This window comes from Pongo abelii, chromosome 19, assembly GCF_028885655.2.
Source record: "Pongo abelii isolate AG06213 chromosome 19, NHGRI_mPonAbe1-v2.0_pri, whole genome shotgun sequence".
NCBI lineage: Eukaryota > Metazoa > Chordata > Mammalia > Primates > Hominidae > Pongo > Pongo abelii.
This window is the reverse complement of record NC_072004.2, coordinates 25,457,408-25,472,199: the sequence shown is the minus strand read 5'-3', so window position 1 is coordinate 25,472,199 and position 14,792 is coordinate 25,457,408. Positions and strand designations below refer to the sequence as shown.

The 14,792-nt window shown below is 47.1% G+C and overlaps 1 long non-coding RNA gene across 1 annotated transcript; it reads right to left on the bottom strand.

Annotated features, from left to right (window-relative positions):
• Positions 1-271: 271 nt before the first annotated feature.
• On the bottom strand, positions 272-4,649 carry LOC134760468 (uncharacterized). Its single transcript, XR_010137948.1, has 3 exons — positions 4,380-4,649; positions 1,217-2,560; positions 272-429 (listed from the first exon to the last, which is right to left on the bottom strand). It is a non-coding gene; the product is annotated as an uncharacterized LOC134760468 (long non-coding RNA).
• Between the last annotated feature and the right edge of the window lie 10,143 nt (positions 4,650-14,792).

Sequence of the window (14,792 nt, the reverse complement as noted above, 5' to 3'; positions counted from 1 at the left end):
AGGCCTCAATGGCCTCTGAAATGTCCCACAGAGATGGTACAAAAAGACTGTTTCCAATGTGCTGGATAAATACAAAGGTTTAACTCTATCAGATGAATCCAAACATCACAAAGCATTTTCACAGGTAGGTTTTTTCTAGTTTTTATTGTGGGATATTTGGTTTTTCACTATTGGCCCTAATGGGCTCCAAAATGTTCTTTCTTAGATTCTACAAAGAGACTGTTTCCAACCTGCTTAATTAAAACAAAGATTTAACTCTGTGAGATGAATCCACACATTGTAAAGCATTTTCAGAGATAGAATTTTTATTATTTTTATTGCAAAATATTCAGTTTTTTACTATAGGCATCAATGGGTATGAAATGTCCTTTGTATATTCTATTTAAAAAAGTATTTTTTAACCTGTCGAATAAATACAAAGGTTTAACTCTGTGAGATGAATCCACATATTGCAAAGCATTTTCAAAGATAGATTGTTTCTACTTTTTATTGCAGGATAATCAGTGTTTCACTATGGGCCTCAATAGGCTTCAAAATATCCCTTCATAGATTTTACAAAAAGATATTTTCCAATCTGCTGAATCAAGACAAAGGATTCAATCTATGAGATGAATCCACACATTGCAAAAAATTTTTACTTAGAGCCTGTTTCTAGTTTTTATCATGGGATAATGGGTTGTTCATCAATGTGCTGAATCACAAAAAGGTGTAACTCTGTGAGATGGAATCACACATCGCAAATAATTTTCAGACATAGTTATTTGTTATTGTTACAGTGGGACATTCAGCTTTTCTCTGTAGGCTTCAACAGGCTTCTAAAACTCTTTTTGTAGATTGTAGAAAAAGAGTGTATCCAAAGAGCTGAATCAAAACAAAGGTGTAATTCTGTGAGATAAATCCACACATTGCAAGATATTTTCACAGATAGCTTGTTTTTAGTTTTTATTGTGTGATGTTCGGTTTGTCAATGGGCTCTGAAATGTTTCTTTGTTGAATCTACAAAAGGAAAGTTTTCAATCTGCTGAATCAGAAAAAAGGTTTAACTCTGCGAGATGAATCCACACAATGTAAAACATTTTCACAGATGGCTTGTTTCTAGTTTTTACCACGGGATATTCGGTTTTTCACTACAGGTCTCAATGACCTCCCAAATGTCCCTTCTTAGATTCTCCAAAAAAATTGTTTCCAACCTGCTGAATAATAACAAAGGTTTAACTCTGTGAGATGAATCCACACATGGCAAAGCATATTCAGAGATAGATTTTTTATTGTTTCTATCACAAAATATTTGGTTTATTACTATAGGCATCAATGGGTGTGAAATGTCCCTTTGTATATTCTATAAAACAAGTGTTCACAATCTGCTGAATAAAAGAGAGGTTTAGCTCTGTGAGATGAAATCACACATTGCAAAGCATTTTCAGACATAGTTTCTTTTTAGTTTTTGTTGATGAATGTTTGTTTTTTCACTATACTTCTCAATGGGTCTATGTACCTTCGTAGACTGTACAAAAAGAGTGTATCCAACTTGCAGAATCACAGCAAAGGTTTAACTCTGTCAGATAAATCCAAATATCACAAAGTTTTCTCACAGATCACTTGCTTCTAGTTTTTATCACGAGATATTCTGTTTTTCACTATAGGCCTCAATGGGTTCCGAAACGTGTTTTCCTAGATTCTACAAAAAAAAGTGTTAACAATCTGCTGAATCAGAAGAAAGGTTTAACACTGTGAGATGAATCCACAGATCACAAAGCATTTTCACAAAAAGCTTCCTTTTAGTTTTTTATTGCAAATATTCAGTTTTTCACTATAGGCCTCAATGGGCTTCCAAATAACTTTTCTGAAATTCTACGAAAAACGAGTTTCCAACCTGCTGAGTGAAAACAAAAGTTTCACTCTGTGAGATGAATCTACACATTGCAAAGCATTTTTACAAATAGGGTTTCTAGTTTTTATCGTGGGATAATCAATTTTTCACTATAGGCCTTAATGAGCTACGAAAAGGCTCTTCATAGTTTCCACAATTAAAGTGTTTGCAACCTGTTGAAACAAAACAAAGGTTTAACTCTGTGAGATAGATCCACACGTTGCAAAACATTTTCACTGATAGCTTGTTTCTAATTTCTATCACAGGATATACAGTTTTTCACTATACGCCTCAATGGGCTTTAAAATGTCCCTTCGCAGATTCTACAGAAAGAGTTTTTCCAACCTACTAAAAAAAAAAAAAAAGTTTAACTCTGTGAGATGAATTCACACACAGCAAAGTGTTTTCACTGATTGCTTGTTTCTACTTTATATCGTGAAATATTTGGTTTTTTAGTATAGGCTTCAATGGGCTCTGAAACTTTCCTTTGCAGATTCTACAAAATGAGTGTTTTTAACTTATTCAATCAAAAGAAAGTTTTACCTTTGTAAGATGAATCCAAACATCACAAAGCATATTCACAGATAGCAAGCTTTTAGTTTTTATCGCAGAATATTTTGTTTTTCACTATATGCCTCAATGGGTTCCACAAAGTTTATTCGTAGATTCTACAAAAGGAGTGTTTCCAACCTGCTGAATCAAAACAAAGGTTTAACTCTTTGAGATGAGCCCACAAATCCTAAAGCATTTTCACAGATAGCTTGTTTCTAGTTTTTACCATGGGATATTCGTTATTTCACTATAGGACTGCATGGGCTCTGAAATGTCCCCTCGTAGATCCTACAAAAAGAGTGTTTCCAAACTACTGAATTAAAACAAATCTTTAAGTGTGTGACATAGTTTCACACGTCAGAAAGCATTTTCACAGATAGCTTGTTTGTAGTTTTTATCACGGGATTTTCGGTTTTTCACTATAGGCCTCAATGTGCTTTGAAATGTCTCTTCTTAGGTTCTGCAAAAAACGTGCTTCCAACCTGCTGAATCAAGACAAAGATTAACTCTGTGAGATAAATGCACACATTCTAAAGCCTTTTGACAGATAGCTTGCATGAAGTTTTTATCAGGGGATATTCTGTTTTTCTCAATGGGTATCAAAGGGCCGCCAAATGTCCCTTCACAGATTCTACAAAAAAAGTCTTTAAAACTGCTGAATCAAAACAAAGATTTAGCTTCATAAGATGAATCAAGAAGTCACAAATCATTTCACTGAAGTCTTGTTTCTAGTTTTTATCACAAGATAATCAGTTTTTTACTATAGGCCTCAATTTTCTCAAAAATGTCCCTTCATAGATTCTAGAAAGAAAGTGTTTCTGACCTGCTGAATCTCAGGAAAGGTTTAACTCTGAGATGAGATCAGACATCAGAAAGCATTTTCATACATAGCTTCTTTGTAGTTTTTATCCCAGGATATTCAGTTTTTCACTATATGCCTCAAAAAATTTTGAAATGTTCCCTCATAGATAGTACAAAATTATGAGGGGACATTTCAAATGAGGGGACATTTCAAAAGATTGTACAAATCTATGAGGGGACATTCCAAATGAGGGGACATTTCAAAAGAGCGTATCCAACCTTCCGAATCAAAACAAAGGTTTAACTCTATATAATAAATCCACACATCACAAAGCATTGTCACCATATCCTCCAAAAAGGAAACTCTTGTTCTCCTACTCCTATTGGAGGGCTGCATGATTCCTATAGGATGGAAAGCAGGCAGCCGTGGCTGGCTTTTGCCTGGTAATCTAGGCTCTGTTTCATTTCACCTGCACTTCCTTTCTCAGAGCGGAGAGGCTGTTTCATTGGGCTGTTGCTGGGTGGGACTGCCTCTCGCCACAGTTCTATTGGCTGCTGGGGATTTCAGGGATCAAAGGTACTTCCAGTAGGCAGGCTGTGCTCCAGGTTGTGTATTATGATCTCGTTGTGGTGCCTGAGGTTGTTTGCACTTTGCAGGAGACTTTTGGGTCCTCTGACAGGAATCCTTGAATGTTGCTTGGACTCCAGCACAAGTCAGCTGGTTCTCTCATGCGAACCTTGATTTTCCTTTGTTTTAATGGGGGATCAACAGTGCACCTCAACAGCACTGCTGGACACCCTTTTCCTGCTTGCAATCGCCACAGACGGCCTCTGAGACAATGTCTCAACCTCCTCTGCACCTGTGAGAGGCCAGTTCAAGGTGTGAGAACACTGCTACACCTTGGACTTGCCTTTGCCATAGTTCCTGCCTTTCCCAGAGAGCCCCTGCGAGGCCCAGGATGAAGGGAGGCAATGAGATCAAAGGCCCGGCCATCTTTCGCTGACACCCGCCTCTGGGGTCTCAGGTATGAGTTCATCACCCAAAGACCCCTCAACAGCTCACCAGACTATATTCCAATCCCCATGGGACCCGATTCCTGAACGCAGCCTCTTTCGGGAAGGGAGTCAGAAAAGCAGTTTCCAGAGACCAACTCACACTCTCGAAATGCCTCCTTCTCCCGTGGGACCCGACCACGGAGACGGCCCGAGGGGGCCCTAAGGTCGAGACTTGTAGGGTCCTGCACTGGGTTATCATAGGCAGCCTTTTTCCTGATACCAGGCCAGCTCTGCCTGTACCATTTTCCTCCGCTTAAGCAGGCTGACAGCTCTGACATCTGGGCGCCCGAGACTGCCTCGCTAATGAGCATGCGCTAGTCTCAGGGCACCAGACCTGAGCTGTAAATTCTGGCTAGCGTCACAATGAATGCCACCGTCACCTAGCGACAAATCCCTGCAGCTTGGCGGAGACAGAGACCTTTGTGGAGGGTGCCTAGGGGGTGGACTCTCGCCTATCTTCTCTATGGGATCCACGGGATAGTCCTATGATCCTAGGAGAGGGTAGACGTGAGCCAGCCTGAAGAAACGTCAAGCAGAGCCCCAGGAATAAACCGCGAAATCCCTAAGGATCCAAAAGGATCTGCAGGATGTCTCAGGCCTGTCTAGTCGTTGTAGGGGTGAGTCTTTTTGAAACTTGCCCCACTGTGATTTTTAGATACAGCCCACCTGTGTTCCTCAGGGTTGCTCTGTCTTAGGTGGGGCTTCCTTCATAAACATGCAGCCTCAGAAGCTGCCGGTCTGTGTGTTCTGTGGGGGTGTTATGAGTGTTGGAAGTCTGCGTGTGTGTGTGGCTGTGTGTGTGTGTGTGTGTGTGTGTGTGCCTGTAAGTGTAGTCGACTTAAAGGAATGTGGCTAATGCACTGCAGCGCTTCTTTTTTTTAAGTCTCCCAACCTTTTGTTGTCCTGTCTGTGTGGCTCTGCTTGGTCTGCGCGGCTCGGTGTTCTTTATCTTTCTGTGGATCATGAATCCGCAGTGAATTGGGAGTCTGGCTGAGACCGGCCTGGGTCAAAATCACCTCCACTGCAAAAAAAAAAAAAAGCCGTGTTTCTAGAAAGAACAGGAACACACCACACCCAAGAAAGGACATTTCCCAGTGTTTTACTGTCTTGCTTCCAAGTCAGGGAAAGACACTAGCAGTTCTGTCCGCGGGGCCCCTTGAATTTACATCGAATTCCGTTCCCAGCCTAGCAGGTACTTCCCGTCGTGAGGGGGCACTCCTCCATCATCTTCAGATTTCATTCAGGGACAGAGAGTGTGAGCAGCAATATGGTCAGATAGGGGAGAGAACACAATCTGTTGTGGGGTGGATGAGGTCCCACACCTTTACCTGCAAAGAAAGGTGAAGACAGATGAAGGTGCTTCCAACTGCATCCCCTCAATACCTTAATTGCACAAACAGTACACCCATGGCCTGGTGTTCAGGTAGGAGTACTCCAAGGTGCAGGGAACATTTGGAGTGCAAACTGAGGCCATCCTGGCAAACTCCCGATTTGGGGGCTTTCATACCTAGAGCCAAATGGAAGTGCGATGGGTTGATTCTGGGTGGGATGTGGCCACCGCACTTGCCTCTTCTTTTGCTGACTTCCGTGTTCCTTGTCGGCCTAGGGTTTCCTGGGGCTGGCTCAACGTCTTACACACTAAATGTTTCCCACTTCACAGAGGACGATCCTCATGGGAATCCATTACATGAGTGTTTTCTTCTAAACGCTGTCACGTTTTAATGACTGGCAGCTGTTATACTTTTACAACCATAAATTCCCATTACATTTGCCAACAAGGAAATTCTCGTTCTCCCACTTCTATTGAAGGGCTGCATGATTACTATAGGATGAGTAGCAGGCAGCCATGGCTGGCTTTTGCCTGATAATCTAGGCTCTGTTTCATTTCATCGGCACGTCCTTTCTCATTGTGGAGAGGTTCTTTCATTGGGCTGTTGCTAGATGGGACTGCCTCTCGCCATAAATCTTTTGGCTGCCAGGGATTTCAGGCAGCTAAAGGGACTTCAGGTAGGCAGGCTGCCCTCCAGGTTGTGGGTCGTGGTCTCCTTTTGGGGCTGAGGTTGTTTGAACTTTGCAGGAGCGTTTTGGGTTTTCTGACAGGAATCTTTGAACATTGCTTGGACTCCAGCACAAGTCAGCTCGCTCTCTCAGGCGAGCCTTGATTTTTGTTGGCTTTCATGGAGGGTCAACAGTGCCCGTCAACAGCACTGCTGGGCACCCTTTTCAGGCTTTCAATCACCACAGACAACTTCTGAGACAATGTCTCAACCTCATCTGCAGCCATGAGAGGCCAGTTCGAGGTGTGAGAACACTGCTCCACCTTGGACTTGCATTTGTCATGGTTTCTGCCTTTCCTAGAGATCCTCTGCGAGGCCCGGGATGAAGTAACGCAGTGAGGCCAAGGGCCCGGCCATCTTTTGCTGACACCTGCCTCTGGGGTCTCAGTTTAGATTCCATCACCCAAAGACCCCTCAACAACTCACCAGACTATATTCCAATCCCCATGGGACCTGATTCCTGCAAACAGCCTCTTTCAGGAAGGGTGTCAGAAGAGCAGTTTCTAGCGACCAACTCACACTCTTGAAACGCCTCCTCGTCCAGCGGGACCCGACAACGGAGACGACCCGATGGGTCCCTAAGGTCAAGACTTTTAGGGTCCCGCAGTGGGTTATGTCAAGCAGCCTTTTTCCCGATACCAGGCCGGCTCTGCCTGTACCATTTTCTTCTGCTTGGGCAGGCTGACAGCTCTGACAGTCCGGTGCTCCGGCCTGCCTCGCTAATGCGCATGCGCTAGTTTCAGGGCACCAGGCCTGAGCTGTGAGCTCTGGCTAGCATCACGATGAATGCCACTGTTGCCTAACGACAAATCTGTGCGACTTAGCTGGGAAGGAGACCACCGTGGAGGTGCGAAGGCGGTGGACTCTCGCCTGTCTTCTCCGTGGGATCCACAGGATAGTCCGACGATCCTAGGAGAGGGCAGATGTGAACGAGCCTGAAGAAACGTAAGGCAGAGCCCCAGGACTAAACCACGAAATCTCTAAGGATCCTAAAGGATCTGCAGGATGCCTCCGGCCTGCCTAGTCGTTGTAAGGGTGAGTCTTTTTGAAACTTGCCCCACTTTGATTTCTAGGTATAGCCCCCTGTTTTCCACGGGGTTGCTGTCTCCCACGTGGGGCTTCCTTCAGAACCACCCAGCCTCAGAAGCTGCCGGGCTGTGTGTTTCTGAGGGAGTGTTGCAAGTGTTGGATGTCTGCGTGTGTGTGTGACTTTGTGTATGTGTGTGCGTGTGTGTGTGCCTGTGTGTGTGCGCGCCTGTAAGTGGAGTCGGCTTAAATGAATGTGGCTAACGCACTACAGATTTTTTTCCCCCACCTTTTGGTAGCCTATCTGTGTGGCTTTGTGTGGGCTGTGGGACCCCATGTCCTTTGTGTTTCCGTGGTTCCTGAATCCGCGATGAATTGGGAGGCTGGCTGAGACCCGCCGGGGTTTAAGTCACCTCCCCCTGCAAAGGAGCCAACCTTCTAGAAAGAAAAGGACCACACTACACCCAAGAACAGACAACTCCCAGTGCTTCATTATCCTGTGGCCAACCCAGAGCCAGACCCTAGCAGTCCTGTTCACAGAGCTCCTTGAATTTACCTCGGATTGGGTTTCCAGCCAAGCAGGTGCTTCCCATCGTGAGGGGGACACTCCTCCCTTGTATCGGGATTACATTTAGGGATGGAGAGTGTGAGCAGCAATAAGGTCAGGTAGGGGAGAGGATACAATCTGGTGAGGTGTGGATGGGGTCCTGCACCTTCACCTGCAAAAAAGATGCAGACAGATGACACAGAAGGTGCTTCCAAGTCCATCCTCGCATTCCCTTCATTACAAAGGCAGTCCACACATAGCCCGGTGCCCAGTTGGGAGCACTCCAACGTGCAGGGAACAGCTGGAGTGCAAACTTGGGTCATTCTGGTCAGCTCCTGATTTGGGCTTTCATTCCACTTGAGATTGGGATGGATGGATGCCGGGTGGAATGTGGCCTCTGCACTGGCCTCCTATTTTCCTGGCTTTCACTTCCTTTCTCAGGGTCTTGGCTTGTTCTTTCGCCCAAAGGGAGTGGGGTGGACAGATTACCTCTGAACCTTGGGTGCCTTTGATTTCTTTCTTTGTAGTTGATGTCATTACAATGAACATTGATGCCTGCCATGTGCCAGGCCTGAGTCCTGGATGCCCAGAGGAAGGAGGCACCGTTCCCCTGAGCCTGCTAATAGGTCTTCCATCCACCCTTCTCATTATAATGCAGAGTTCAGGTTTTGAGACTAGGAAAACGTGAATTTGACTCCACTGGGTCACCTGCCAGCTGCTGACAGCCACTTAATTCCTCCAGGCCCAACATCCCTATATGTAAGCACAATACACAATTAGGGTTGCTGTGAGCCTTATGCAAGGGGAGACTTGGACGTGCTTGGCAGCAGCAGGTGGTCTACCCAGACTCTCTGGGTAGGCCTTGGTCTGCTTCCCTCCAGGTCTGTGCCACCTTCACTCAGGCTCCTGCAGAGGCAGCCCGTCACCTTGTGACCAGGCTGGAAAACAGCAACTGGCAGGAGGGCATAGAGACTAAGCGGGTCCCTGTCTGGAGCCCCTGCCAGTCGGCCAGGCAGCATCTCTGAGATGGGTGGCTGGATGCCAGTGCTCTTGTCCTGGCACCCCTCTGTTTCCTGCACTGGCTCGTGGTGGCAGACTTCCAGGCCTCTCCACATTCTCTGTCCTGGTGATGGTGGGAGTGTCTGCCCCTCTGAAATGTGTCCCTGGAGGTTGGGAAATGGCCATGACCTTTGAACCTCACTTCTGGCCCAGTATCTGGCTCAGACAGAGTGCACAGGGTGTGTGTTGAGGAGGGTGGAGGAGTGGCAGCCCTTTACCTATGAGCCAGTGCTCTGCAGGTCTGCCCAAGGGCCAACATCCCAGGGCCCAGGCCCTAAGATGAACGCCGCATCCCAGGTCCCAGCATCTTCTGAGAAGACATCATCCCAGTACCAGGGTCCCTGTTGGATAGTGCCTCTGCCCATCTTTCCTCTGTCTCCCAGCAGGTTCATGGTTGCAGTGGCCTGTGTGGGAGGGGTGCAGGTGATGGGGCCAGGGACTTTCGCAGGAAGGAACTAGGACATTGGCCAAAGAGGCTGCTCCCTGAGCCCAATTGTGTCCCTAATTTACTGTGTGACCTCCACAAGTCATTCAGTATCTCTGGTCCTGTTTCCCCCACCCCCACCCCCACTATGTGATGGGTACAATAATACCACAGTCCCTGTGACTGTGTTTTATTCAGGAGTCAGCTGTGGGCCTCCCTGACACTCTATCCCCAACAAAGTCCAGTGTCGGGAGTTAGTTGGACCTCCACCCCTGATCTTATATTTTCCAGCAGCATTTTGGGAAGGAATATCCTGAAAGGTGAGCCTGCCTGTTATCTCCTCAGAGGGTTCAGGAAAAGCCGGCCCTCTCTATCCCCTTTCCCCACCATGATCCTCCAGGTCCGTTCACCTAATCATTAGGCATGAACTAATTGAACACCTGCCAAGACCCAGGTGAGCTTTTACATCTAGAGAGAACTAAGACACAGCCATGGTCCTGGGGGTCTCACCCTCTTAGATGGGAGGCCAGCAGGAGAGGATATGTGGGTCGGGTTCAAGAGTGGAGTAGGGAGTTGCAAGTGGCTAGTGCCCACCTGGGCATGGTCTCATGGGCCCTTGCCAGGAATGTGCATGCCATCCTGTTTCCATTGTAAGGCTTTTAGCAGAGAAGGGAGTGGGATTGAGAAAAAAAAATTGCCATGGCCAGGGCTGCAAGAATGGCTAAGATCCTTGGTGGTACCATGGGCACGTGGCAATGACCGGAGGTTTTGAGAAGTAGAGTAGGCAGGGTCTGGTGGTCAAGGGGCATCTAAGGGAAATCAGACCAAGTTCTAGCTTCCCAGTTTGCAGTCATGGGCAGACAGTGGTGCTATTTACTGAGGGGAGATGACTTAAGGAAGAGTAGAATGGAGGAAACACCGGGCCTGCCTGAAGGTAGATGCCAGACAAAGGGAGGAAAAGAGAAGCCTGAGAGGAAGCAGCAGGCACAGATCAAGGAGGAGAAGCACAAGAGTGCCGGCCCAAAGGGCAAGAAGTGTCCAGAAGAAGGGGGCTACAGAAAGGTCAAGTTAGATGAAGGCCATAGTACACCTATCCAATGTGGCCACCAGAAGGCCAGCTGGTCAAGGGTGTTGCTGAAGGCAGAGGACAGTGGGTCAGGAGTGAAGGTGAGGATGCAGATCGAGAGTGTAGACAACAGGCAGAAGGGGAGAGAGATGGTGTGGATAGACGGGGTGTAGGGTCATAGATGGAAATATCCCCAAGTTTAGGTGGATGGGCAGGAGATCATTGCTGAGAAGGGATCTCGTAAGAAAGGAGAGGTGGAGCAGAACAGAGGGGGCAACGATGTGAGGGTGGCAGTGACACAGGGTCATTGGGGAGTGTGTGGGGACATCTGTCTGTTGGGCATCGGCTCATGGCTTAGGGCAGGCTACTGGGCAAGCCCACAGACCCCTAGAAGAGAGGAGCTCCTGCCATGTATGGCACAGTCTTGTCATTCACCATGCACTCTAATTTCACATATTGAGTACTTGGTATGTACTGGTCACTGTGTTGGACACAGGGGACATAAAATATGATAAGACACAGTCCCAAAGGGGCGAAGAGTACTGTGGCCTCTTACTCAAAGGCTTGAACCCAGGGTTAAGCTTCTAACAAGTTGGAAGGCAGACATAGGCACCTCCATTTGCCTTGAGTACAAACAGATGTTCAGAGAGGTTTAGTGACTGGCCGAAGGTCACGCTGCCAGGAAATGGCTGTGTCCAGGACAGTTCCAGGTCTCCTGCCCATAAAACCCACCCAGGCCACCGGGTTCAGTTTCAGCCAGGTGGCCTTCAGGGTTGACCACGCTGTTCGACTCGGCAAGAAGAATGCAAGCCAAAGGCAAGCACGTGCTCATTCTTCTGAGCATCCTCTGTGTGCCCAGCCCTGTTGTGGGCATGGGAAGCAGGGCTGGAGACAGGAATTCCAAATCATGACCTTGCCATCTGCAGCTGAGGGTGTAGTTGGAGAATTTGATGTCCCAGGAGAGGGATGTCTCCTGTTCCCTGGCTGCCTAGGAGAGGGCAGAAAGCAAGCCCTCTTGAAGGAGAGAGAGGGTGGCAAGGGGAAGGTAAGAAGGGACAACTCTTCCCCTCCCTCAAAGGAGGCCACTCAGGAATCCCAGGGAAGCCAGGCAAAAGCCTGTGGAATAAAGGGGCCTCTGAGCCTCCTCCCCACTGCTGTGGTCCTGACTCGGGGATTTCAGGGTGCAGTCATCATTCCCACCTCAATAGGGGAAAGCCCAGGATGGTGGAGCCTGGCTGCTGCAACTTCTTGTACAAGCAGCTCTGGAGGCCCCACATCTGAGCTGGTAGCCCGGACTGGAAGGAGCTGGGAGCCCTTGTTCCTCCTCCTCTTGTGGGAACTGTGAGTGAGCCCTCACCCATGAAGGACCAGGAGAGGGCCGCAGCAGTTTCCTCACTCTCTCCCCTCCCTCCTGAACTTCCACCTGGACCTCCCCTTCCCCCATCCTATAACCCATCCGGTGACCCCTCCTCTCTGGATCCAGGCCCTGCACCCACTTCCTAGGTCAAACTTCAAGGGCAGCCCAAAGTCGCTGTGATTGAGAGAAAGAAACTGGCTTCAGGACAGACCCATCTGTTCTACTCTGGGGCCAGCTGGGGGCCTTTGGAAAGGGAAGCTGGTATCAGCAGGAAGCTGAAGCCAGGTTGAGGGGACTCCAGTGAGTCCCCTTGCCTGTACTTCTTCCTACAGCAACTCCCCCTCCCCCAAGCTGGAGAAGCCTCCCTGGGGTGGTTCAGCTGGATTACGCCTGGCCCAACCTTTCCCTCCCCAGACTCACCTGCTGACCCAGGCTGACCCAGAAGCCCCGCTGCCTGTCTAGTGTCTGACCTCTGAGAGAGCAGGTTCTTGGGTCTCCCTCCATCTTCGCTTCACATTCCTGTCCACCAAGAGCTCTCTCCATCCACCCCTCCCTTCCTTTCAGGTCCCATGGTCCTCTGGGGATCTCCCTGAAGGCTACACCTGTTATTCACCTCTTAGTCCCTGGCTCCCTGCAGCCTGCAGGGGCCTGAGATGGACCAGGACAAGCTCATCTGCCCTGTCGCATCTTTCCCCAGCCACAGCAGTTGCCCTCATTCTAGATGGATTTTCTCTGCCCTTCCTAGAGCTGACTGTGTCCAGTAGAGGGAGGGTGGGCATTAGTCTGGAATGCCAGCCTAGATGGATGGTCAGTGCCAGGCTCTGGGGCATAGGAAAGACCTTGGTCATGACCAGGGGTAGCTGATCACCAGGAATGCAGTTGGGGCTCCATGCCTGAATGCCAGGGAGACTCAGAGCTGGATCTGGGCACGGAGTGAGGGGACAGTGGCTGTTGGTTTATACTGAGGGGAAGATGGGGCTGACAGGACTAAGGCCCTGGGGCCGAAGGGCATAGGAGCTCTTGCTAAAATTTAGGAGGCTCTGTTTGAAGGAATCTAGTGTTGATAGAATTTCCAGAGCTGCTGCCTGGGCCAGGTAAAACCCACGGGACCCTTCTCTCCAGCTTAGGCTCCCGATGGGTACCCACCCTTTTTCATCACCTTCTCCTAGCTAGAGGTCCCCTATGAGGCATGAAGGTGGTGGGGCAGAGGCCCCTGTCAGGGCCTTCATGTCTGCCTGGGGGCTGGACCACCTGGCTGGAGAAAGGAAGCCGAGGTAGCAGAAGGGCCTGCCTGAAGATCCTCTGAGCCTTCCTCCTCCTTTTCTACTCCTTGGCCCAGGTGGTTGTATAAATTACTATTCACCCCTATAAAAATTGTTTAACTCCATCACAAATATTTGGATAATGGGGGAAATCTCAATCTAATTACTGTTAGCATTTTGGTTTCTTTTCATTTATTCTCCTTCCTATGTGTGTGTCTTGGGGATTTCCCATAGGGGCATCACAGAGTACTGATGATTGTGCATTCTGCTTTTTCACTTACCGTATTCACCTAGTCAGCCAGTGTCAGCTGCTGTACCAGGCACTAGGAACCAATAAAAAAGTGTCATTCCTACACTCAGGTAGCTTATTGTCCCAGACAGAATGGCCATCAAATCCAGTTAGGATGTGATATGCAGATATGATATCATATGGTTATGATATGATATGGTACATCTTCAAGGAGCTGTGTCAGGGACATGATGGAGAAGCCATTCCCCCAGGATCTTATCAGCAAGAGGGAAATCCAGGAGTGCTTCCCAGAGGAGGAAGGTGTTGACAGAGGTGAATTCTAAAGGTTTGTACAGTTCCTTCTCATGAAACCATCTGGACCTGGTACTTTTTTCAGTGGGAGATGTTTTTCTCGTCAGTGGTAATTAAGTTTCTACTCATTATCTAGTTCATTAGGGGCACTTTATATTTTACTAGGAAAGCATTCATTTTCTCCAAATGTGTAAACTCTCCACTTTTAAAATTTATTATGAATTTCTTTGTGGCCAAACAAATGATTTTTCTCAGATTTTCATAGATATAGAAAAAATGTGTATTTTCTATTTAAGGGATATAAGGTCCCATATATACCAAATCAAGTTTTTGGTTATTCAAACTTTCACTTCTTTTGTATCCTTTGAGGGAGGAGGCTTTTACTCTAGTTCTAACAGAGATTTAGCCTTCCACTCAAATTTTCTCTATAAATCTCTTCTTTTACTAGTTTTTGCTTTTTATATTTACTATGATGCTGTGGGGAGCATGCAGATTTTGAGTGTTCTCTATAATTTTCTCTATAAATCTCATCTTTTACTAGATTTTGCTTTTTGTATTTACCATGATGCTGTTGGGAGCATGCAGATTTCGAGTGTTCTCTCATTACAAATTGTGCCTGTCATTACACGGTGTCCCTCTTTATCCCATTTCAGTGCTTAACCTTAAATTCCACCCCTCTATTATTATTATGGCCACTCTTTATTTTACTTTAGCTTTTGCACTTTCCTGGTATCTCTTGGCATTCTTTTATTTTCCACCATTATCATTGTTTAAGTGTTTTTCTTGTATATATACATCACTGGGGTTTTTTGTTGGTGATGGTGTTGATTGAGACAAGGTCTTGTTCTGTTGCCCTGGCTGGAGTGCAGTGGCACCATCACAGCTTACTTCAGCATTGGCCTTCTAGTTTGAGGTGATCCCCCCACCTCAGCCTCTACAGTAGCTGGGACTACAGGCATGCACCATTACATCCAGCTAATTTTTTGTATTTTTTTTTTCTTTCGGAGAGATGGGGATCTCACCATATTGCCCAGTTATCACTGTATTTTTAAACCCAAGCTGACCTTTGTCTTTCAGTGGGAATTCATCTGTTCACATTTCATTAAACAATTGATCTACTGTAGTTGATTTTATTTCTTTTGGCTTATTTTACATTTATTGGTTTACCTTGTGG